This window comes from Ochlerotatus camptorhynchus, unplaced genomic scaffold (genome assembly GCF_037179485.1).
Source record: "Ochlerotatus camptorhynchus isolate MF236.1 unplaced genomic scaffold, CSIRO-AGI_Acam_v1.1 ptg000062l, whole genome shotgun sequence".
Taxonomy (NCBI): Eukaryota; Metazoa; Arthropoda; class Insecta; order Diptera; family Culicidae; genus Ochlerotatus; species Ochlerotatus camptorhynchus.
In genome coordinates, this window is record NW_027040552.1 from 12,005,692 (window position 1) to 12,029,507 (window position 23,816).

At 41.1% G+C, this 23,816-nt stretch overlaps 1 protein-coding gene across 1 annotated transcript in view; it reads right to left on the bottom strand.

Moving 5' to 3' along the window:
- The window catches only part of LOC135696859 (uncharacterized), a 616,504-nt gene that overhangs the window by 24,986 nt on the left and 567,702 nt on the right, over positions 1-23,816 (bottom strand). The window lies entirely within an intron of this gene.

The window sequence follows — 23,816 nt, forward strand, 5'->3', positions numbered from 1 at the left end:
TTTGGTTTTGTAACATCAGAAGAATATAAAACTATGGCGGCAGAGCATTATGAACAATATTGTGAACCAAGAACAATGCAAGGAACGCAAAAATTTCACTCATTTATTCTAGAGTCGGCGTATAATGAGTCACGCCAAGAGTGAAGCCAAGTCTACCTATTGAACTGTCAAACCAGCTACCTATCGTACAAAGTAAACTTACGATGCTTACGATGCTATGAAAGGTCCACGAAAGATATTGCAATTAAATATTAAATATAACCGAAGAAATGATCATATACACGCAGTGAGCATTAAATTTGTCATGCGATACGTTTTGAAATGATCAGTAATGACAATTTCTACTATTTTTCCTTAACATAAATCCACAAAATCACTGATATAATGATACACTACAGCCGTTATTTTTTTTTTCCTCGCTAGAAGTCATTTGAAGTTGATGCAGAAGTCCTCTGTTGCCAAGTTAAAAGAAAGGGAATCTTTCGAAAACCGTGATGCGAGTTTAACTGTTTTTCTCTTGGCGTGACTCATTATACACCGACTCTAATTTATTCCTATGTAAGGAAATAAAATTAAAGCAAAATTGTTCTCAAACTGTTCAGATCATGATGCAAAGGTTTTTAATTTGTTTAAATAGACGTATTCAGTATTAATGTAATTATATAATGTGAACACTATTTTATTTAATACATTTTTATTTATGAAATGCATGTCATAATTTGCGAATGGTATTACAAATCTCGGATACTCGATTTGACGCAACTGGGAACTCACCTATGCACACTAACACCACTATTGATGATGATGGTCCCACCTCTTACCCCTACAAAGGTTTGAGCTGGACGATTTATCTTTAAGATAATTAAATATAAACATTTTAACCAGGTTAGCAAACAAAAACGAGCTGGTTACAGTTACAGATATAAATTCCCTCTAGACTTTACAGTTGCTTCACAGCAATATACATAAATGTGAAAAAGCTTAGGCGTCCACCTCTTAGTTCGCCTTTTTGTCCACCTAGAATATTCATAAGTATTACAAGCAATCAAGAGTTAATGAACAATCAACAAAGCATCCTAAACACTAGCAACCCCGCAATGATGCTATTATAATTTTCAGCAAAGTCAGGAATGCTCACGAACCCCCGACATTCAGCCAGAAAACTTAATACTAACTCAAAGTATCTTCCAAATAAGCTTCAAAGTTGCATTTTTTTTTTTATCAAATGTTAAATTCAGTCCTCTATATCCGTAATACGCGCGCGAGGCTCAAAGCTTTGTAGACTACTACTTTTTTTTTTTTTAACTACTACTTTAATTCAAATATAAAAAAAAATCCATCATCACCATCGTGGCGAACAAAATAGTTTTTGCAGTGCTACAATAATTATTAAAAAGTCGTATTGATTCACATTCCTGGAACTTGGCTGCTATTTATTGAAACGCAAGCTGCTTTTCTTCTGTTCAAAAAGTCTTTTATAGAGCAAACATTCAGGACTAAATGCGGCATGGTTGACGTCCAAGTTCATTTTACGTTCTTTATTCATTTTCAAACAATTAACACATTTCAATACAGTTGACGTACACTCCGATGTTTTGTGTTGTTGGCTGCACCTAGAGCATCTCTCACAATTTTTGCAATCCATGCTCTTGTGCCCAAATTCTCCACATTTGAAACACCTCAATACATTAATCGCGGGAACTATAGAGCACCGATCAAACCCTACATTTACTTTTTTCGCGCATAACAAACATTTATACGTATCGAAATCGACTTCAATCACAACACTGAACTTGTTGTACGTGAAGCGTGGATTTTCAAACATGTTAACTACTTTTACATCATTTATAGCGATGTCTTCATTTTGACTTTTTAAATAGTCAATGAAGACATCGGAGGAATACTGATCGCTCATGCCCACTATTTTCAATCTCGGCACCGAAGTGGGAACAACAGCACTATAGTTTTCACCCAGATTGCTTTCAATACCATTTTTGACATCACTTACATTTGCTCCTGTTGCACACTCAACAATAATGGAGCCATCTTTACCATTTCTAAAATTACTGATTTTGTGTGTTTTTGGATCCAACTGAGTTTTCAAAAACTTACGAGTGTCTTCGCAAGCTTGTTTGGACTTTTTCGGCTTAATCACAATGACCGGACGAGTCTTACGATTATCTTGTTTGTTACTGTTACTGTTATTTTTACTGTTACTGTTACTAACATGTTTACTTTTACTAGCACGACTGTCTCTTTTTACAACATCCGCAAAACTCGCATTTTCTTGAAAAACATCATCATTATCACTATTACTGATTACTAATTTACGTTTTTTGCGTCTGGTATTTTGGTCCGATTCCGACTGAATCGTCCTAGATACACTGCACTGATCATTCATTACCGCTAATTTGTTTTCCGCATCAATTTTAAAAAATGAACTTTTCATATTATCCAATTTCTCACAAATTAAATTTTCAAAACCATTTACATTTCGGCTTATATCTGCCATCCCGCTTTTAACCGCGATGTCTATCTGAGCAGCAATGTGATCTCGTATGCCAGTGATAGAGTCCGAGAGTTGAAAAACTTTCTTCATCTCTTCTTCTATCCTATTGACGCGCGAGATCAGATCATTCTGCTCGCCACAACACTGACCTGATAGACAGTTACCACATTTGAAAACAACATTTGCATTATCTGCTATTAGGCGCGCCGCAGTCTTAGTGAGTGCCGCACAATTGAAGTGGAACATTCCATTGCACGGACCTACACATGTGACTGGGAGCCCACTAATAGTAATAGACTCCTTGCAGACATTACACACATCCATATTACCACGCCAAATTAAACGCGCACACTGTTAGCAGTAGACATATACAGGGGAAGAGAACACAAAATAAAATTTTACCGCCGCAGCTCACTATACAAAATCAATAGCGCGCTGGGGGGAAAATCAAAATTAAATCCAAAACGAGTTGCTAGGCAACCGTTCTCTACTTATCCTGTTAAAAACAACACAACGGGCACGCGTTGGGATGATCCTTTCGCGGCACACGGCACTATTTCACGCGAAATTATGTATTTATTTCCACAGCACAACTCAACAAAAACACTACTTTGTTCGCCATATCACGGTAGAGTTGGGGAAGGTTTCCCCTATCTGATAGTGGTGTTAGTATGCGTGGACGAGCTCCCAGTTACGTCAAATCGACGATCGAACGCATTGTTTACAAAAGCAGAAAAGTCTTTTGAAAAAGTAACCCAGGTGGGGTTGTTGCGACACATTGAAAAATAAGGTTTATTGTCAAAACTAGTTATGCTACGCACCGTAATATGAGCAAAAAACTAAAAAAAAATCTGAGGTGGGTGGTCTTGGACAATTCTGGAGGGGGCCTGTCCGCTTTGCCCGTTCCTATTGTGTAGCTACGGCACTAACAATGACCCGAAAAGGCTGTCAAACACTTCTTATGGTTGTTTTCTATTCCACCGTGGTCTTCGAAACTAGCTAGCCGTATGAGGGGCCAAATAGGAAAATACACTTTTCCCATGCGGTATCTTAGTCATAATTTATTATATCTTGAGGTCTAATTGAAAAACTGTGAACCGCAAAATTTAAGGAAATTGACTGGGCTTTTTGTTAAAAATATTTTCAAGATTAAACACTCACGAACAACATCTCAAAAGGGTGATAATTGCTCAAATTATGCGATAAGTGAATTTTAACCTACGAGAATCTCGAAAATAACAACTTTTGGCAATTTAAGCATTGTGAGCTTTTTTGTTGTAAATTTAATGTGTTATAATATTAACACTATTTTAAAGATATTCGATAACTTGAAATAGTATTTTGAAAAATAGTACTTTTTTCAAAAATTCATAACTTTTTTGTTTATGAGTTGCCCAACGAATACACAGAGTCAGTAGGTATTGCTTTATCGAAACTACAAAATCAATATAAAAAATAATTTAAACAAATATGCAATTTGAGTAATTTAAATTTTTTTTTGTAATTTTGATTTTTTTTCCGTTAAAAAAAATAATTTTTTACAGTGTATATTTTTTTCTTGAAAGGCACAATACTTGTCCGCAACTTATTCCAAGACACCATCTCAATCAAACAAATCGTTCGTGAGATATATGTCTATCATTTTTGCATAAGCCCTTTTCAAGTGTCCTTTTCAAGTGTTAGTCGTGTACAAAACTAGGGAACCAAATATGTAAAATGGTATGTTGGACAGTAACAAACAACTGTGACAAGTTTCAACATAATCGTAGAAGGTCGATCTAAAAATTAAAAAAAAAACGTCATTTGAAATGGAACTGCTGAGTCGCTTGGTGATAAGACTAATCTATTTTGATTTCTAACATTGAATAATTCATCATTTTAATTAATTTCAGGTGGAATGACTACTGGTCGGCCGAAACAGGATACAATAAACCAGACTTAATTGTTTACTGATCATGAATATTGAGTACGACATATTGTTGAAAATTCAAATCAATACTTCTATTAAATGTTTCGCATGTATGAGGAGTTTAGTTAGTTTATTCAGTATAAATGCATTTTAAAATTAAAGCTGGTTAGAAAATGAAATTCAAACGAAAAAGGATTGTCGCAAGTAGGGTAAATGTTGGCTTCGGCACCCATTGACTGTTTTCGGCAACCAAAATTTAAACGTTAATTTCACTATGTTTTCCCATCAACGCACTTCCCTGAATGTGTCCAAACGATTGTTTTGCCTTTCAGCTTCAATCTGATTATATTTGAACGATCGAGCAATCCAGTAATGCTACATTTTTCTTCAAATAAAGCATACGCACTACAAAATGGGGTTGATTTCGAGTTGCCGATAATAGAACAGCTGGTTAACACGCAGTTCTAATGGGAAGGTTGCCGAAGAAAAAGAGGCTGCCGACAATAGTCACACTCACCTGAGAAGTTTGGAGCGTTGTAAAAACGCTTTCAAAAAGTTTTGAAAAATTCTGTCGATTGGAATGGATAGAGAAGCAAGCAGCAGATAAATGTAAACAAACAGACACATCATATATGTGCGTGACGCTGAGAAAATGCTAGTAGAAGTGCAGACGCTGCTTAGATTGACGAGAATACGTAAATTCCCTTACCTATTTTTATTTCATGTGTGCTAGAATTTGAATTTTTAATCACATAATAGAGGGCTCCGCGATAAAAATAGACCAGGAGCCCCGAAGGTGGCTAAGACGACCCTGAACCAAACTCCTCATCAAACTGCCAAATTGCAGATATTTGAAAAACTAAAAATCAGTATACATTATTCCAAAAATGAAGTAATTAAAATTCTTGCTCTGCAATCCCTTCTGCAACACTCCAGAATGAAATGCATTCACTCGTTTATAACGTTGCGGTCGCCACTAGGCACCATTGCAGGCTACGTTCACAAACCCAGAAGCCAAAGGAACTTGCAAAAAAAAAAAAAATGTCATAAACAGCAGCGTCAACAACGAACCAACCTGAGCAAACTGAGAGTGAGTGGCGCAAAGAATGTCATATTGTTAAAAGTTTGTCTACATAAAATCAACTTTTTTACGACACTTTACTTCCTGCCCGAGGGCAACGAGCTGTTTGCTACTTCCGATATTGTTGTTTTCGCAAGAACATACAAAAAAGCCCCGCTCTCAATTGCTGCTGCCGGGGACAACTTTTGATTGTTTCAACGCACTTGGACAAGTTTCGGATTTGCGGTCGGCCGGTGGGATGGTTGGAGCCGTTGAGGTGAACCCTCGAGAAATTTCTTTACTGTCCTACACGGAAAACAAATTTCCCTTACATCCAATGTAAGGTTAGATTTATTACATCCTCTGCATATCATTCATACAACACATCTAATGACAGTTCGTGCAGCGTACAAGCAAGTTTTTCTTTTCTGCATGCATTTTTTTTTTGTATAAAACTTTCACGAGGTGATTTTTTAGACGTCATTAAGTTACAACCTTACAAAATTATTTCAAATAACTTCCGACGGCCACATTCTAGAATCTGTTAATGTCGCGAAACATAGCCAATTGCGTAATTTTCATGCTAATCTGCAATAGCATCTTACATTTCCCGGTTGGGTGTATCAACGAAGAAGACACTCCCTCACTGAAGGTAGACGGCAGCGCATTTTAGGTTGCCTGTTTGACATTTGCAGACCTTTCCCATGTTGAACTTTTACCACCTCACAAGCGAAAGAATTTAATTTTCAAGCACCCTCCCCCTCTCAACAGAGACGCACAAGGCTAATGGGGAGAAAGTTGACATGCTCCAAGAAAAGCTCTTTATTGAATAACTTTTCACCTCGGGACAAGACAAGAGCACCACGACGCTGTTAGATGCACTCATGGCCTCGTTCGTTCGTCGTTGCGTGCAAGTTGAATGGATCCTTCACATTCACTGATTAATTAGCAACGGCGCTTACTTTTGTTTTCTCTGGCTGCTATGGAAACTCCGTCAAGTTCAGACTGTTGCTTCTCGATGATATTATGTGGAAGCCGTGTGTGTGAGAGTAAGTGGTGCTGACTCTACAGCCGAAAGTGTTTTCTTTAGCCTAGGCTTTCATTCGAAAACAAAGCGATCCTGTTGCTACTCTGATTCCTAAAGTAGGGTTAATGTCCATTATGTCGGCCCAAGTGTCTCTTATATTGGGCCCATTCATAAATGTCGAAGGAAATAATTTTTTTACAATGTTTCACTAGCAACCAAATATATTTGTATTGTCGCATTGGCCTACGAAAAAAAAAAACAGGATGGGTGAAATCTTTAGATCCATAGGCCAACATAAGAGTCATTTCCCCTAATCAGCGAGTGTAGGTGTGGGCTCTTCCATCGAGTGAGGCTAAGTACTTGCAATCGTTCAAAAGTACGAACATGGGGATAAAAGTCCAAGTAGTAGGTAGGCAGCGCATTGTGATTTCCAAACAAAAGAGTTGCGTTTGTGCGAATAATGGGGTTTTGTTTTGTCGTTCAACACACACTTGATGTTTGCCGACTATTGTTTGCTTTGTTTAACAGTTCAAAGAATCAAGTGTCAAGTGCCGTCGTTAGAAATGGATAAGTGCTTGGATCGGAGTTTGTTGCTGGTGAAATATTGCGTCATTAGAAGTGGGGTATTGTTGTTTTCTCAAAGATTTACTCTTGTGCAGGCATCTATTATCGGTAAGGTTTTCAACATTGAAAATATATCAGAATCTTCTGATTGCAGCATTTTTAATATCATTATATTTATGTGATTTTTTTAAGTTGCATTAAATTTGAATGCAATTTTCGAAAATAGTGGTGAAAAATCGCGTAAACCAGTATTGAACCAGAATAGATTAATGTGGTTCAAAATATCAACTTTGCTCCACCAAGCTTAATCGATTTCAAATCTGGTCCTGGTAATTATCCCAAATTTATGGTTATTTGGATACGAACTCATACTGCACTGGCCCTTTGAAGTTTATGTGCGAATTAGTATGGGAATAGTGAACTTTATGTTCTCAACGTCCTAGCACTTCGCCATAATAATTTACGGATAAGCTTTCTGCTAGCAACGCGATCGATTTATACGTGCGAAGGAACGCTATCGCTGCTAACAATTATGTTATTTGTCGGGTGAAGAAGTACTCGACCAACTGCAAGTCGGAAATCTTGCTATTTTCAATTTTATTGAAATGCCCGCAGGACTCAAAGCTAGTTGCTTTAACCAGGGTGAGAGCCTGTACTTATTGAGAGAGTCTCAATCAATTGAAAATATAGTTTTTAGCTCAAAAATACCTTTGAGATTTTATGCCCAAGAGCCAGTACTCTTACTATTATGAGAGCCTATTCTACTTTTGGATACAGGGCGGACTCGATTATCCGAAGTCTTGAAAAAAATTTCACTCCGGATAATCGAGACATTAAAAAAAAATTTTTTTTGGTCTCATGTGGTCTCATTTAATGTTTTTAGTGGTCCCATTGAACGCTATTGAAGGATTATGGAATCGGACCACTGGTTTCGTAGATATGGCCGGAACAAGTTCCGGCGTTTATGGGCCATGAGGCTAAATTTGACTTGAAAGGAACAAAACCCATTAAGCGACACATCAAATTAAATCAAAATTTGATATCAAGATCAATGGTGGCAAACATTAAGTACCTTGGACCATATTGGCCACTTCCGGGCAAGTTCCGGGTGCCTCCGGAAAATTGGCCAGAACCAGACTTGGATAATAACCTATCATGCGACACATCAGATTATATCAAAATTCGATAACCAGATCAATGGTGGAAAAAATTAAGTACCTTGGACCATATTGGCCACTTCCGGACAAGTTCCAGGTGCCCCTGGAAGTGACCAGAATTGGACTTGGATAATAACCTATCATGAGGCACATTAGAATACATCAAAATTCGATAAGAAGATCAATGGAATTGAACCCCATGGACCATCCGCTTGAGAAGCGAACGTGTAGCCGACCACGCCATAGGACCCCTCAACTTGAGAAAAATCGTAATCTCGCGACTCTCACGAGTGTGTAGAGACAAAGTTGAGCTTGGCTAAAAATCACGGCGTGAAGGCACCATATTTGACGCGGTTCCTAACTTGACGCACTCGATCAATTTCGACCATTTTCCATTAATATTTTTGAAATGTTAACATTGCAAATATTAGTTCCGGTGCTCTAGGGATGATAGTGTAACAATTCAACTGATGGTTGCTGATAAAACGGCTGCAGGCGAAAATGAAGACGAGAATGCGGAATTCGATGTTATGTCTGATGCTGACATAGTCAATGCTGATCTTAACCCTCCGTTACTCGCGCCAACGCCGCCAACTTTTATAACACGAGAAAATTACTGTCTTTGCCGGTAAAGCACTCCTCGTATTTTCTCATGAAAATACGAGAGCTTTTAAGTGCTTTATCTTTAAGATCTTTTGTCATCACCTTTGCATGGGTCCCATCTCATTGCTCGATTCCGGGCAATGAGATGGCTGACTCACTTGCTAAGGTGGGCGCTATGGAAGGCGATATTTACGATCGACAAATCGCCTACGATGAATTTTTCTTCATTTATCGTCAACAGTCACTCGTCAGCTGGCAGAATAAGTGGAGTGAAGGGAGTTTGGGACGATGGCTATATTCGATCATCCCTAAGGTGTCGAAGAGTTCTTGGTTCAAGGGGTTGGATGTGGGTCGAGACTTCATTCGTGTGATGTCTCGCCTCATGTCCAATCACTATTCGTTAAACGCTCACTTGTTCCGTGTTGGGCTGAAGGACAGCAATCTCTGTGAATGTGGACAAGGTTACCAGGACGCAGATCACATTATTTGGTCTTGTGCTGAGCATCGCGGAGTCAGATCTGAACTGTACGATTCCCTTCGGGCTCGAGGTAGACAACCTAATGTTCCAGTTCGGGATATTTTGGCTAGACGCGATCTGGAGTTTATGAAACTCATATATGTTTACTTTAAGAATATTAACATTAGATCGTAAGTTTTATTAACCTTGTGTTTAGTTTGTATTTTGTACGTGTGGGTTTTTTTTATGTTTGTTTTCAAGATGAATAGAAATTCGTTCATGTTTTAGGATTAATTAAATATTTGTATCGTAAACCACATTTCAAACCTCCCTCTCCCTTTTCCCATCCAAAAAAAAATTGTAAATCCCCACTAACCTCGAGACAACCGCGAGTATCCGGTCCAGCTCCTTTAACTTTAAATATAAGAAATCAATAATGTATAACACAAATGATAACTCGGCTCTGTAAAGTTTATTCGATTGAGCCTGTACAAATAAAGTAATTAATAAAAAAAAAAAAAAAAAATTACTGTCTTCGACAAAGTTGTTCAGGAGGTCAAAGCATTTTTGGCTGGTAAACAGTAGTTAAGAATTTTCTCACCACGTGGCATAAATGTACACTTCTTGCATATGCTATATCTCGAGATCCTAATCAGATAGAAAGTTACTGTCTGCAACAAAGTTATTCAGGAGGTCAAAGTCTTTTGACTGGTGAACAAAAGTTTAGAATTTTCAAGGCTCTAGGCTTTGAACTCCTGAACAACTTTGTTCAAGACAGTAACTTTCTATCTGGTCAAGAACGTGAGATATTTTATATGCGAGAATTTCACATGTATACTAGCATCATGAAGTGAGAAAATTCTGTACTACTGTCCACAAGCCAAAAGACCTTGACCTTCTGAACAACTTTCTATCTGATCAGGATCTCGAGATATAGCATATGCGAGAAGTGTACAGGTATACTAACGCCGCGTGGTGAGAAAATTATTAACTACTGTTTACCAGACAAAAATTCTTGACCCCCTAAAGAACTTTGCCGAAGACAGCAACTTTCTAGCTGATCAAGATATCAAGCTATTGAATATGGGAAAAAGGCACGTATATACTAGCACCGCATAGTGAGAAAATTCGAAACTATTGTCACCCAACAAAAGGATCTTGACTTCCTGAAAAACTTTGCCGAATACATTTACTTTCTATCTGGTCAGGATCTAGAGATATTTTATATGCAAGAGTTTCACATCTATAGTAGCGCCGCAAAGTGAGAAAACTCTGAACTACTGTCGACCTGCGAAAAAGCCTTGACATCCTGAACAACTATGCCGAAGACAGTAACTTTTTATCTGGTCAGGATCTCGAGATATCACATGCGAGAATTTCACATGTATACTAGCGCTACGTAGTGAGAAAACTCTGAACTACTGTCCACCAGCGACAAGGCTATGATCTCCTGAACAACTTTGTCAGAGACAGTAACTTTCTATCTTGTCAGAATCTTGATATATTCCATGTTGTAATCAATTAAGTCAAATCCCACGTAGTATGGTCACAGTTTACGCGGTTTCCATTTACATTTTCCCTATTATCCGCATTTTTAGGCGTTTACTGTAATCAAAGTTTAGCTTGTTTAGATCAAAACAAGTTTCTTGAGGAATACTCGTTGGTTTCAGATCGATTGGTAACTCAGCAACAAAATGGCAATGGAAAACTCATGTGTGTTGTACAAAGTACAACAGCACGAGTAACGGAGGGTTAAAGACCCTTTGGTACATTTTTTTTACGGATCTTCAAAAAATTTGGTTGCTATTCCCCGCCCCCCTGAAACGTGACGTAATTAGTGAACGGACCATCATGGGATTCAGTTTTTGTATGTTGTTGTGGCACATGATATGTTTGATTCCTTTCAGGTCAAAGTTAATCGAAAACCCTTTAACGCCGGATTTTGTAGCAAAGGCACATAAACACTTAAATATAGTCATTTCCCGATCTTGTCAGACTGAGTCGAATGATGTATGTTACTCGTCCTCGGATCAAAAGTCGGTTTTCCAAGCGTTTTATGAAAAATAATTTGCAAGATAGGAAAAAAAAATATGATCCGGAGCCGGATCGAGCCATTTTCTCCGGATAATCGAGCCCCGGATAATCGAGTCCGGTCTGTACTACAGTTTTCTTGAACTAGAAACTTACCAAGGAGTTTACGGGTGAAAACACTGATACAGTCGCATTGAGTATCACTTATGAACTAAGTTTATTCTACAATTCATTTCCCTTATATAGCGAATTATATCCTAAAAATGATCCTTGAGTAGAAAAATTCCCTAATCTAATGTGTAGGTGAAAATGGGACAACATTTAAAAAAAAACTAGATTGCTTCCTGCATTTATCACCTTCACTTTCTCCAAATTTACGTAACAAACTTCCACCTCACAACGCTTTCAAATTCAGGTGTTCCTATATGCCCTTCCGGCATGCGCTTATCTATCGTGCAGCGCATATCCTACAACTCTATTCTAAGCTATACTGACCTGAGTGCAACGGACATAGACCAAAATAAACAACTAGTCTTGTAATCTTTCGTTACACTTTATTTGCAAAACGCTATCCTTATTTTTTTTTTATTAATTTTGTGAGGTTGATTTGCTTTGTCTGAAATTAATTGTTTCCATACTCTGATCTTTCCTTGATAATTAATGATGTTGCTTGATTAGCAAATGTCACGTTCGCAGCACTTGCTATCTGCTCATCTGTGAAATATTATCTTTGTTCAAGTCCACTTTATATTAGATTTTAAGGAAATCTGTTATTAATTGATATCGAAACCGATAGCTCTCGTTCGAAAAGGTTGAGTTGTACTTGTGCTCTCGTTTTCGCGATTTGGCTTTCTCAGAATTCATTTTCGTGCCTAAATGTTTCTTGTTTAAAAGTGGCTCGTGTGTGATTAAAGGCCAGCCTTGTGAGCGGTCACGGTAGTCGACACATTGTCTGTGATAATCTTACTGCCTCCGACACTTGCAAAACAAGCTATCATAGTACAGAACTAAACTAAAATGTCATATTGACAGGCACAGACATTGGACCGTCACGAATGTATGTATTTTAGTTTTTCGCATAATAAGCTCTGCTGATGTTGTGCTTGTGTGAATTCTGAAAATAGCAAGCAATGATGTCCTAGTAAACACATTTCTTATCCGAAATGGTTTAATTAACACCAAATTCAGGAATTAGAACGAAATCACACATGTCCTATGAAAGTTATTTGATTATTTTCTTTTTGCTCGAATGTTATTCTACCGTTTGTGTTGTGTGAGAGAGACGACGGTAGAGCATGAGAGTACGAATACAAACAGACTGTCGACAGTGTAGTAAAAAACTTCAACTGTTTCAACCCCTATTAAAGGCCTTTCAATGTTCATGGGTAGATAGATTTTTTTTTGTGTCTTTATTAAAGAGACTTTTAGCCCTGGGCTGGTTCGTCTACGATAGCGTAAATATGATGGTATATGTAGATGGATGAAGCATTGATGATAGACGAATGCACGGGTGAACTTTTGTTCATCTACTGAAAAATATTTACACTACAGCGGTGCCCTGTTTACTAAAGATGAACATATGAATAACACTCGCGTTACATTTGACACGGGCCTATCAACTTTTGAATACAAAACTTGTTAAGCCCTTTTCGCGCGAACCGAATACGCCCACGCAAACTAACAACACCATCGGGTAGGGGACATTTACCTCTTCCCAACAGTGCTCATGGGCGTACTTTCGTTCTCGTGAAAATTACCTAGCAAGTTGTTCACAAAAGTTGATAGGCCCTTTTCACATGATACGCGAGCATTATTCATGTGTTCATTTTTAGTAAACCCGCTGTTGTGTCAATTTTTTTCAGTAGATGAACAAAAGTTCACCCGAATCGTCTATTGTGCGTCGTTGATTCAAACTGCAGCAGTTTTGTTCGAATAGGACCGTGGTTTTTGGTTCAATTTACTTCGATGCATTTAAAAAAAAATGAAATGCAGTTTTTTCCGACGCATCATTTTAGATTGCAAGAAGCTCGTGTCATTTTGGGTAAAAAAGCAAAAATAATAGAATGACGTGAGCTTTTTGCAATCTGAAATGATTTCGAAAATGCATCAAAGTTAATTGAACCTTAACTCTCGTAGACGAGCAACATCTATCCGGTATTTCGGCTCGTACCAATATACTGTAAACCGCTTTATTTTATTTTTTCGAGTCGAGTATTAGTACAAGACACTGAAGAACTCTGCACATTGTAGACGAAATACGGGATAAGCAAATAAGGTAGTGGAATTAAATGGAAATAACTAATCCTTCTTTCTCTCGTTAAAAAGGTATTGCACTAAATCGCCCACATTCATCAGGATTCATTATAATTGAAATGGCGTGGTTTTTGATCGGAAGATGTTGAAAGGACCTGTTCAGGAATTACTCGACAAGCAGTGATAGTTTGAGTGAAGAGATGGCATGGATGTTGGTAGATAGGTTGATAGTGTGGGCAGGCATATGAGGTGTTATTTGAGGCGATGCGATGGTATATATGATAATGACGAGTACGCTTTTTTAGTTCTGCTCAGTGACTGAGTAGACTTTTGCTGCCATCTCTTTTCCTCCCACGGGGGGTTTGATCGGTGGCAGTTTGGAGGGCAACTTACTCAGTGTTGAGGCCTTACCGTAACCCTAAATCTAAATAATATATTTAAGTTAAAGATTGTCAAACCTACCCTAAAGCTACGGCTTATATACTTATAAGATGAGAGAGAGAGTAATAACGAATACCATTGTCCGTACACACGCATTACACTTGATCACCCGATCGATGAGAGGTCAGTGGTCAACCCGATAAAAACAATCAGTCCAAACCCAACTCACAGTGTGAATACACGGTCGATTGTGCGCGACAAAACGAAACACAAATTTCTTTATCCAAGGTCCGAAAGTAGGTTTCAGTGCTTGTCCGCGACTTTAGTGCAAAGTGGGAAAGCAGAAGATTTCAATTCCTCCAACGGTGCGCGATCGATGTGTGCTAGTCTTGCGCCCTAGTGAAAGAGCGAAGATAGCAAAATATGTGCAAGTAGTGTAGCCATTCTACTGGCCCTTTTGGCAGCCGTTTCGACGGCGAAGAAAAACCTTCGGTCCAGCAATTACAGCCAACTAGCTTGTACACTCAGTGAACTTTATTTTGAGCTGAAGCTGGGTGGGATATATCAAGAGCAAATTTTCATTATGTCGTAAGTAACATTCGCACCAATCCGAGAAAAATAAAGTTTTGTTTTGATGACCGAAAAGTTATTCCTATTTCCAAGTAAACACATATAATCTCATAGTGATAGCAATGTTTAACATATTTAGCAGGGTTTTAATCATACAAATACAAATCGCTAGCTTTCATGCTAAAAAATACTGGGTTTTGAGTCAAAAGTTATTATACGTCGTTTGGTGGCTCCTATTGTTACTTAAGTCAAAGTGTATTTACCAGGATATTCGGGAGAATTATCAATTACGTCTCCTTACGTGCAGCCCATTCATCATTTTAGGACCACCGAAATTATCTTAGCAACAAACAGTTCGATTTATTCACTTTAATAATGAGAAAGCGAAACGACGAACGTACACTTTTCACGGGTTTCTCAGCGCTGTTACTTAAGTCAAACGGCATCTCCATAGAAATTGGGTGACTTAAGTAACATCCAAAACTATTTTGATCGGAAGGTGATTACGTCAAAAAGCAATTTGACTGGCAAATAAATTTAAAAATAGGATTTGATCCTATATTCGAACAGTATATAGTGTAATAGCAGGAGAATCGATTGACACTGATAGCTCGACTTTGTTTACCTTTGTTACATTCGACGTAATGAAAATTTGCTCTTGATATGTACGTGGAAGGGGACCGTAGGGTTCTGCTTGGTTGCTGATTAGAGTTGAAATAGCGTGTATACACGGTATACACCTCATCGATGATTCATGTATGAGGGTATATTACAGAATATGTGTTTTCAATTAAGCAACTTCTTATAACTACAGTATCTTTAAAACCAATAATTGTTAAGTGACAAACCAGCCACTGGCTGAAAACCACTCTAATAAAGTTAAAAATGTTATGTGCAATCTGGTGGTGGTTCACTTCTTAATTCAAATTATGCAGAAAGCTATGGTTGTTTGCGGATGGAGATTTGGCCGGTGTTCGAAACTACATATATCTACTTTATATTAATTTGCCGCCATATTTAATATTTTATAATAATGAGTTAATTCTAGTATCTTATTTTATATTGTATCATGTCAGTCGATGTTTTCGGACGAGCAATTTCGGGAGTCGATCACGGACTATATAGTACGTTTTTGTCAGTTTTTCTCGACCGTCGCAATAAGTTTTGTGTTCGGGGTTCACCGCGACTTCAAGCGCCACGATGTCGCGTCGCGAAAATACGTTTCGCGTCGATTATTCGCAGTTTCCGAAGCTTCTCACTCACGACGAAATCCATAAGTTCGTCCGAAAAGAACTCGGTCTTTCGCGCGAAAATGTACTTCAACTCCAGCCAAGCAGGCGGTTGGGATGTACCTTCGTGAAGGTCAACAGCCTCGAACTAGCCGAGAAGATCGTGGAACAACACGATGGCAAGCACGAGTTCGTGTTTGATGGAAAGTCGTACAAGCTACGCATTACGATGGAGGACGGAGCGGTGGAGGTGAAGTTCTTGGAGCTCCCCGAAGGCATCTCCAACGACCAGGTCGCAGCTTTCCTCGCCGATTACGGAGAGGTTATCAGTGTTCGTGACTTACTGTGGGACGACCGTTATAGCGATTTCGGCGGTGTCAAAACCGGTGTTCGTGTGGCTCGCATGGTGGTAACGAAGAACATTCCTTCTCTCGTAACCATCCAGGGCGAAGAAACTGCGGTGGGGTACAAGGGGCAGCGGCAAACCTGCTTGCACTGCCGTGAGTTTGCACACATTGGCATTCCATGTGTGCAAAACAAAAAACTGCTGGTACAGAAGCTCGAAGCAGACCAATCGTACGCGAACGTTACGAAAGGCAAACCAACACCGACCAAACCTACACCAACCAAGCCAACACCGACCAAGCCTACACCGACCAAACCTCCACACAAGCCTTCACCGAACCCATCGGATCTGCGAAAACCGCCGATCGTTAAACCAGGCCCATCGGGTCTGCCTCAAAACCTCACTGCAACAAGTGAGACACGCGCTGTAGCTGCACAGCAGAAGAGCACGATGCTGCCCCCCGCTGCTCCCGTTGCCGCGCAACAAAAATCCACCACAGCGCAAGCTGTCGTTGAACTATCGCCGATTTCCATCCCGATCGGCCCTATCGTATTGAATCGCAGGACCGATGGCAACGAAACGGACAGCTCACAAGCATCGCAGCTCTCAAACAGCAGCCGACGCAGTTCTCGCCGACCGCCGGGTAAGAAGATGCGGCACTCCGGAGAAAACACCACTACCACTGCCGAACACGGACACGGACAGATTTCCGATGAAGACATGCAACAATGATGGAGTACATCAGCTGTAACATCGGAACTGTCAATATCAACACGATAACCAACCCAACCAAGCTAAACGCCCTTCGCACGTTCGTCCACACGATGGATCTCGACATCGTATTTCTGCAGGAGGTTGAGAACGAGCAACTTGCTTTGCCCGGCTACAACGTTGTCTGCAATGTCGACCACGCGAGGAGAGGAACGGCGATTGCCCTCAAGGAACATATCAAATTCTCGCACGTAGAAAAGAGCCTGGACGGGAGATTGCTCGCCCTACAGATACACAACACTACGCTCTGCAATGTGTATGCCCCATCGGGTTCCGCTCTTCGTGCCGAACGAGAGCGGTTCTTCAACAACACCATCGCCTATTACCTTCGTCATCGCACCGATCACATCATCTTTGGAGGCGACTTCAACTGCGTGATTCGACAATGCGATGCAACGGGACAAAACATGAGTCCCGCTCTTCAAGCCACCGTATCCCAATTACACTTGCATGATGTGTGGCTGCAGCTCCGTCCACGAGAGATGGAGTACACCTACATCTCACACAACTCCTCGTCCAGGCTCGATCGGCTGTATGTAAGTGCTGGTCTGCGAGAACAGCTGAGATCGACAGCTGTCCATGTGTGTTGCTTCTCGGACCACAAAGCCGTCACTGCGAGAATTTGCCTCCCTCTCCCCGACAGAGCGCACGGTCGTGGTTTCTGGTCTCTCCGTCCCCATCTCCTAACAGCAGAAAATATCGACGAGTTCCAAATACGGTGGCAATACTGGACTCGTCAACGCCGGTATTACCCGTCGTAGATGGAATGGTGGTTGTCGTGCGCAAAGCCGAAAATAAAATCTTTCTTCCGATGGAAATCGAAACTCGCATACGACGGTTTCAACCACGAACAGCAGCGTCTCTTCGATTTACTGCGAAATGCGTACGACAACTACCAAAACAACCGTTCCACGCTCACCACCATCAACCGAATAAAGGCTGAAATGCTTCTACATCAGCGGCGATTTTCCGAAATGTTCGTTCGGATAAACGAGACGTACGTTGCTGGTGAGCCTCTATCAACCTTTCAACTGGGTGAGCGAACCCGACGAAGAACCACCATCGAGCGTCTGAGGAACGAGAGAGATGAGATAATCGACGATTCAACTGCTATTCGGGATCATATGGTCCAATATTTCACCAACCTGTACGCTCGTGGGAACGTAGATGAAGAAGAAGAATGCGGCCCTTTCCACTGTGGGAGAGCTATCCCCGAACAAGATGCCGTGAATGAAGCCACCATGAACGAAATAACAACGACTGAAATCCTTTCTGCCATCCGGACAAGTGCATCCAAAAAATCACCGGGCCCCGACGGGCTACCTAAAGAGTTTTATTTGCGAACATTCGACGTGATTCACCGTGAGCTGAATCTGGTCTTGAATGATGCCATCAGATCAAACTTTCCAGCGCAATTTGTCGATGGGGTGATTGTTTTAGTGAAAAAACGTGGTACTGGGGAAAGTGCACGCTCATACAGGCCAATCAGCCTGGTCAATGTGGACTATAAAATTCTTTCGCGAATCCTTAAGCAACGGCTTGAAAATGTGCTACGTACCCACGGTGTATTAACTGACTCTCAAAAGTGCTCAAATTATGGAAGAAATATATTTCAAGCCACACTCGCAGTGAAGGACAGAATCGCACAGTTAAAAGCAAACAGACAGAGAGGGAAATTGGTCTCTTTCGATCTCGACCATGCGTTTGACCGTGTCGACCAAAGTTTTTTGTTCAAAACAATGCGAGGTCTGGGCTTCAACACGGCATTTGTGGACTTACTTTCCCAAATAGCAGTGGCTTCCTCGTCTCGCCTACTGATCAATGGACACCTCTCTGCTTCCTTCCCGATACAGCGATCGGTGCGCCAAGGGGATCCTCTTTCGATGCACTTATTTGTGATTTATTTGCACCCTCTCTTGCGGCGCTTGGAGCAAGTTTGTGGGACAGATCTGATCGTCGCATACGCAGATGATATCAGTGCTATCGTAACCGGTGCCCAGCAGTTGGATGCAATGCGAGATTTGTTCAGGCGCTTTGAACGAATAGCCGGAGCACGCCTGAATGAAACCAAAACAACGGCAATTGACGTCGGCCAAATCAATAACCCTGTGACTGTGCCCTGGCTTCGAACTGAAACCACAATCAAAATTCTTGGTGTAGTTTTCGCTAATCCAGTTCGATTAATGGTTAAGCTGAACTGGGACGCACTCGTGACAAACTTTGCTCGGCAAATATGGCTACACTCGCTGCGCAGTTTGTCGTTACACCAGAAAGTGACACTCTTGAACACCTTCCTGTCGTCGAAAATGTGGTATATGGCGGCAAATTTACACCCGACGGCAGCACACGTGGCGAAACTGACAACCAACATGCGGAAATATCTTTTCCGTGGAATATGTGCATCCGTACCCATGCAGCAGCTGGCACGCAGACGGGAGGATGGTGGCCTCAACCTACATCTTCCAGCAATGAAATGCAAGGCGCTGCTCATCAATCGGCATTTACACGAGATCGTTTCCCTTCCTTATTACAATTCCCTTCTCATCCAAGTAAATCCACCACAACCAAATTCCCTTACAGATCTTCCCTGCCTAAAGCTAATCCTAAACAATTATTCAAACTTCCCTTTTCAAATACGCCAACACCCTTCCGCCGATCTCATCCATCGCTTCTTCGTAGAACGCACCGACAAACCGAAAGTGGAAACAACAAACCCCGAGATCAACTGGCCCCGAGTGTGGAAAAATATCGCTGCCCGTGGTCTGCTACCTACGCAGCGCAGCTATCTATACTTGTGGGTAAACCAAAAAATCTCTCACCGACGGCTGCTGTTTACGATAAGGCGTGCGGATGGTGAACAATGCATACACTGTGCTGTGCAAACCGTTGAAACCATTCAACACAAATTTTTTGGCTGCCCTAGAGTACGGGCTGCTTACGATGTACTTCAACAAAGGCTGTTGGTTGTGACTGGCAGTCGACGCTCTCTTCGTTTCGATGATCTCCTTCGGCCCTCACTGGAGGGGATTGCAGCGTATAACAGAACACGGATATTGAAATTGTTATTTGTTTATATCACCTTCATTGATAACAGTAATGGCAGGATAGATATTGATGCATTAAAATTTAATTTTGAAGTCGAGGTTTATTAATTATGTGAATAATTTTTACTAAACATACAAACGACAAATAAACGTACTTTTATAAAAAAAAATGTTTTGTAGTACTATCTTAAATCTTCAATTATGAACAGCTTACCTTATCATAAAATATTTAACTAATTATTATATGGTTCAACATTGTGTTTCTTTTTTAATCTTATATAGTATTTTTTGTCCAATACTTTATAAACAATTTCAGGCCATTCGTGACTTTTATGGGATGTGATACAATTTCTCTTTCACGTCGTGAGACGTACATTAGTAGCACACCTAAAATAAGTTGCTGCAGCTTGATTGTGACTAGAATAAGTTGCACACAAGTGGCCGCAATTGTTCAGTGAGAAATGTGCTGCTGGGGTAGTGACCATATAATATAACACATAACATTATATGCATCTATTTATTATTCAGGTTATTTCTCGTCATGCATGGCAACTCCTCGAACTCAGATTATGCCGTATAGATGCTCATTCATCGTGAGCTAGTTCATCCCTCACATATAAAGAGCAATTATGTCAAATCCAAAGAAGGTAAAAGAGCTCGAGCTCATATTGATGCTCAAGCTGGTTTTCCACAAACACGCATCACGATGAGTGATGCAGGGTTCGTTCTTGAGTGAGGCGGGATTTGCATCGGCTTTTTTTTTTTTTTTCCTTTGGTTTGTTTTTTCCGTGCTGAGCACCAATGCTACCGACGTGCCAGGAAGGCAGCTCCCACACCTGGACCCTACCTATCGACCCATCAACTCATGAACCGGGGACCAACTGCTTTACTTCCCATCCGAAGGAAGGCGTGATCAGAGATGTTATGCCTCAGAACATCCCGGCGGCGCCGACTGGGATTGAACCCAGGCCTACTGGGGTGAGAGGTAATCACGCTTACCACTACACCACCGGCGCCGTTGCATCGGCTTTGCTCACCAAACAAAAGTTTGAACTTTGGGATGGACTCGGTGAAACCATAAATATAGAGCTTCGTTGTGCATTCGGAGAGAGTACGCACGGCCTTTGATTGATGCACGGTTGTTACATTGAATATTATGATACACAACAATACATTCAATAGAATTCGTAACGCGGCATCGTAAGTCAACGAGGACAAGGAGTACTATAACAAGTGGATTTTCACTTTCGCGCGTAACGTTTGTCCCGATTCGGTTCCGGTTCGATGCAACACTCGCGATCCGCCGCTGGAAAAGGATAACATGGACTCCCCGTTTTCGATGGTAGAATTCTCAATTGCTCTTCTTTCATGCAATAACTCGGCTTCGGGAATGGATCGAATCAAGTTCAACCTGCTCAAGAACCTCCCAGACGTCACAAAGAGGCGATTGTTGAACTTGTTCAATCGATTCCTGGAGCTCAACGTTGTTCCGGATGATTGGAGACAAGTGAGAGTTATCGCCATCCAGAAGCCCGGTAAACCCGCGTCGGATCATAATTCGTACCGTCCCATCGCGATGCTGTCGTGTATTCGGAAGCTGTTAGAAAAAATGATTCTTCTTCGTCTGGACAAGTGGGTCGAGGCGAATGGCTTACTCTCAGATACGCAATTTGGACTCCGTAGGGGCAAAGGGACGAACGAACGACCGCCTTCCGTTGCTTTCAACTGAAATCCAATTAGCCTATGCTGAAAAACAGCAGATGGGTTCAGTTACCTTGGACATTAAAGGGGCGTTTGATTCTGTTTGCATCGACATCCTTTCGAACAAGCTCCATGCGAGTGGACTTTCTCCGATTATCAACAATTTCCTGTCAAAGACATTGATGATTGTCTGGCCGAAACTTGCACGCTAAGGCAGCTTGCAGATGACGGCGTGGTTTCCGTGGTTGGACCAACAGCACCAGACTTGCAAGGACCATTGCAAGATACCTAGGATAATTTGTCTACTTGGGCAATGAATTTGGGTATCGAATTCTCTCCGGAGAAAACAGAGATGGTTGTTTTTTCTAGGAAGCTTTATCCAGCACAGTTTCAACTTATGGGTAGAACAATCACTCACAGCATGTCGTTTAAGTATTTAGGTGTCTGGTTCGATTCCAAGTGCACTTGGGGAAAACACATAGCGTATCTGAGGCAGAGATGCCAACAGCGAATCAATTTCCTTCGTTCCATTGCCGGCACTTCATGGGGAGCCCATCCGGAAGATCTGATAAGACTCTACAAGACCACCATTCTCTCGATTTTGGAGTACGGTAGCTTTTGCTTTCAATCAGCGTCGGGGACGCACATATTGAAGCTCCAAAGGATTCAATATCGTTGCATTCGAATCGCGCTAGGTTGTATGTGATCGACGCATACCATGAGTCTTGAAGTTCTTGCGGGTGTCCTCCCCGTTCCGGTTCCTCATCCACTTCAAAGTCATGAACCCGCTGGTGATAGAAAACTTTGAGAATTTGCTAGAGCGGAATCCTCAAACACGATTCATGAGCTTGTACTACGAGTACATGACTCTGGACATCGGCCCCTCTTCGTTCAACCCCAATCGCGCTGTCTCCCATCATTTCAGTTGTTCTTCCGTGAGATTCGATCTCACAATGAAGCAGGAGATTCAAGGAATTCCAGAGCCTCACCGTTCCCTGATTATCCCAACTATTGTTGCGAATAAATACCACCACGTCCCCACCGAGAAGAGATTTTTCACAGATGGGTCGGTGATAAATGCGTCCACTGGTTTTGGAGTATTCCACGATCTTCATAGCGCCTCATACAAGCTTCAAAAGCCGTGTTCGGTATGCGTTGCTGAACTAGCAGCTATATCGTACACGTTAGAGCGTATTGCCTCACTTCCACCTGACCATTATTTCATTTTTACGGATAGCCTAAGCTCCCTGGAGGCTATGCGTTCAATGAGGCCGATGAAGCACTCGGCGTATTTCCTCCAGGAAACACGATCGTCATTGAGTGCTTTATCAAACAGCTCGCATATCATCACCTTGGTATGGGCCCCTTCTCATTGCTCTATCCCGGGCAATGATAAAGCGGACTCGCTGGCCAAGGTGGGCGCTATGGAAGGCGATATTTACGAGCGACAAATCGCCTACCACGAATTTTTCACGATTTCTCGTCAGCAAGTCCTGGCCAACTGGCAACAAAAGTGGAATGATGATCTGGGAAGATGGCTACATTCTTTTGTCCCACAGGTGTCGATCAAACCCTGGTTCAAAGGGTTGGATATGAGTCGTGATTTTATTCGTGTAATGTCCAGGCTCATGTCCAATCACTGTTCGTTAAACGCCCACCTCTTCCGTATTACGCTTGCCGACAGCAACTTGTGCACCTGTGGAAATGGTTATCACGACATCGAGCATGTTGTTTGGTCCTACTCCTTGCATCATGAGGCGAGATGCGTTCTATGTGATTTCCTTAGAACGTTAATTTTGAGAGATTGATTTTTTTTTATCTTGGGGACCATTTTTTGGGTTACACTAAAAAATGCCCTAATTACTCCATTTATGGATTATCCCTTGGTGTTGTTTTCGTATTCTCCTGTTGCCTTTTAACATGTTCATTCTCGCGCAACACGAGAAAAGGGCCTACCATGGTTGATCGATTCTCTTCATCGATTTTCTCTTTCGCGAATAACTCGACTGCAAATGAATTTCCCATTCATTTTATTGTTTTACACGAAAGCTAACCTCATCTTCTGTCGAAATGTGCTAGGATCTTAGTGAGAAATTCGTTTATGCTGCCGTGGTAAACCAAAGAGAAAGCCGATGAATAGAATCGATTAACGAGGATAGGCCCATTTCAAATGCTACGGGAGCATTCATTCAATTCGCTACCCT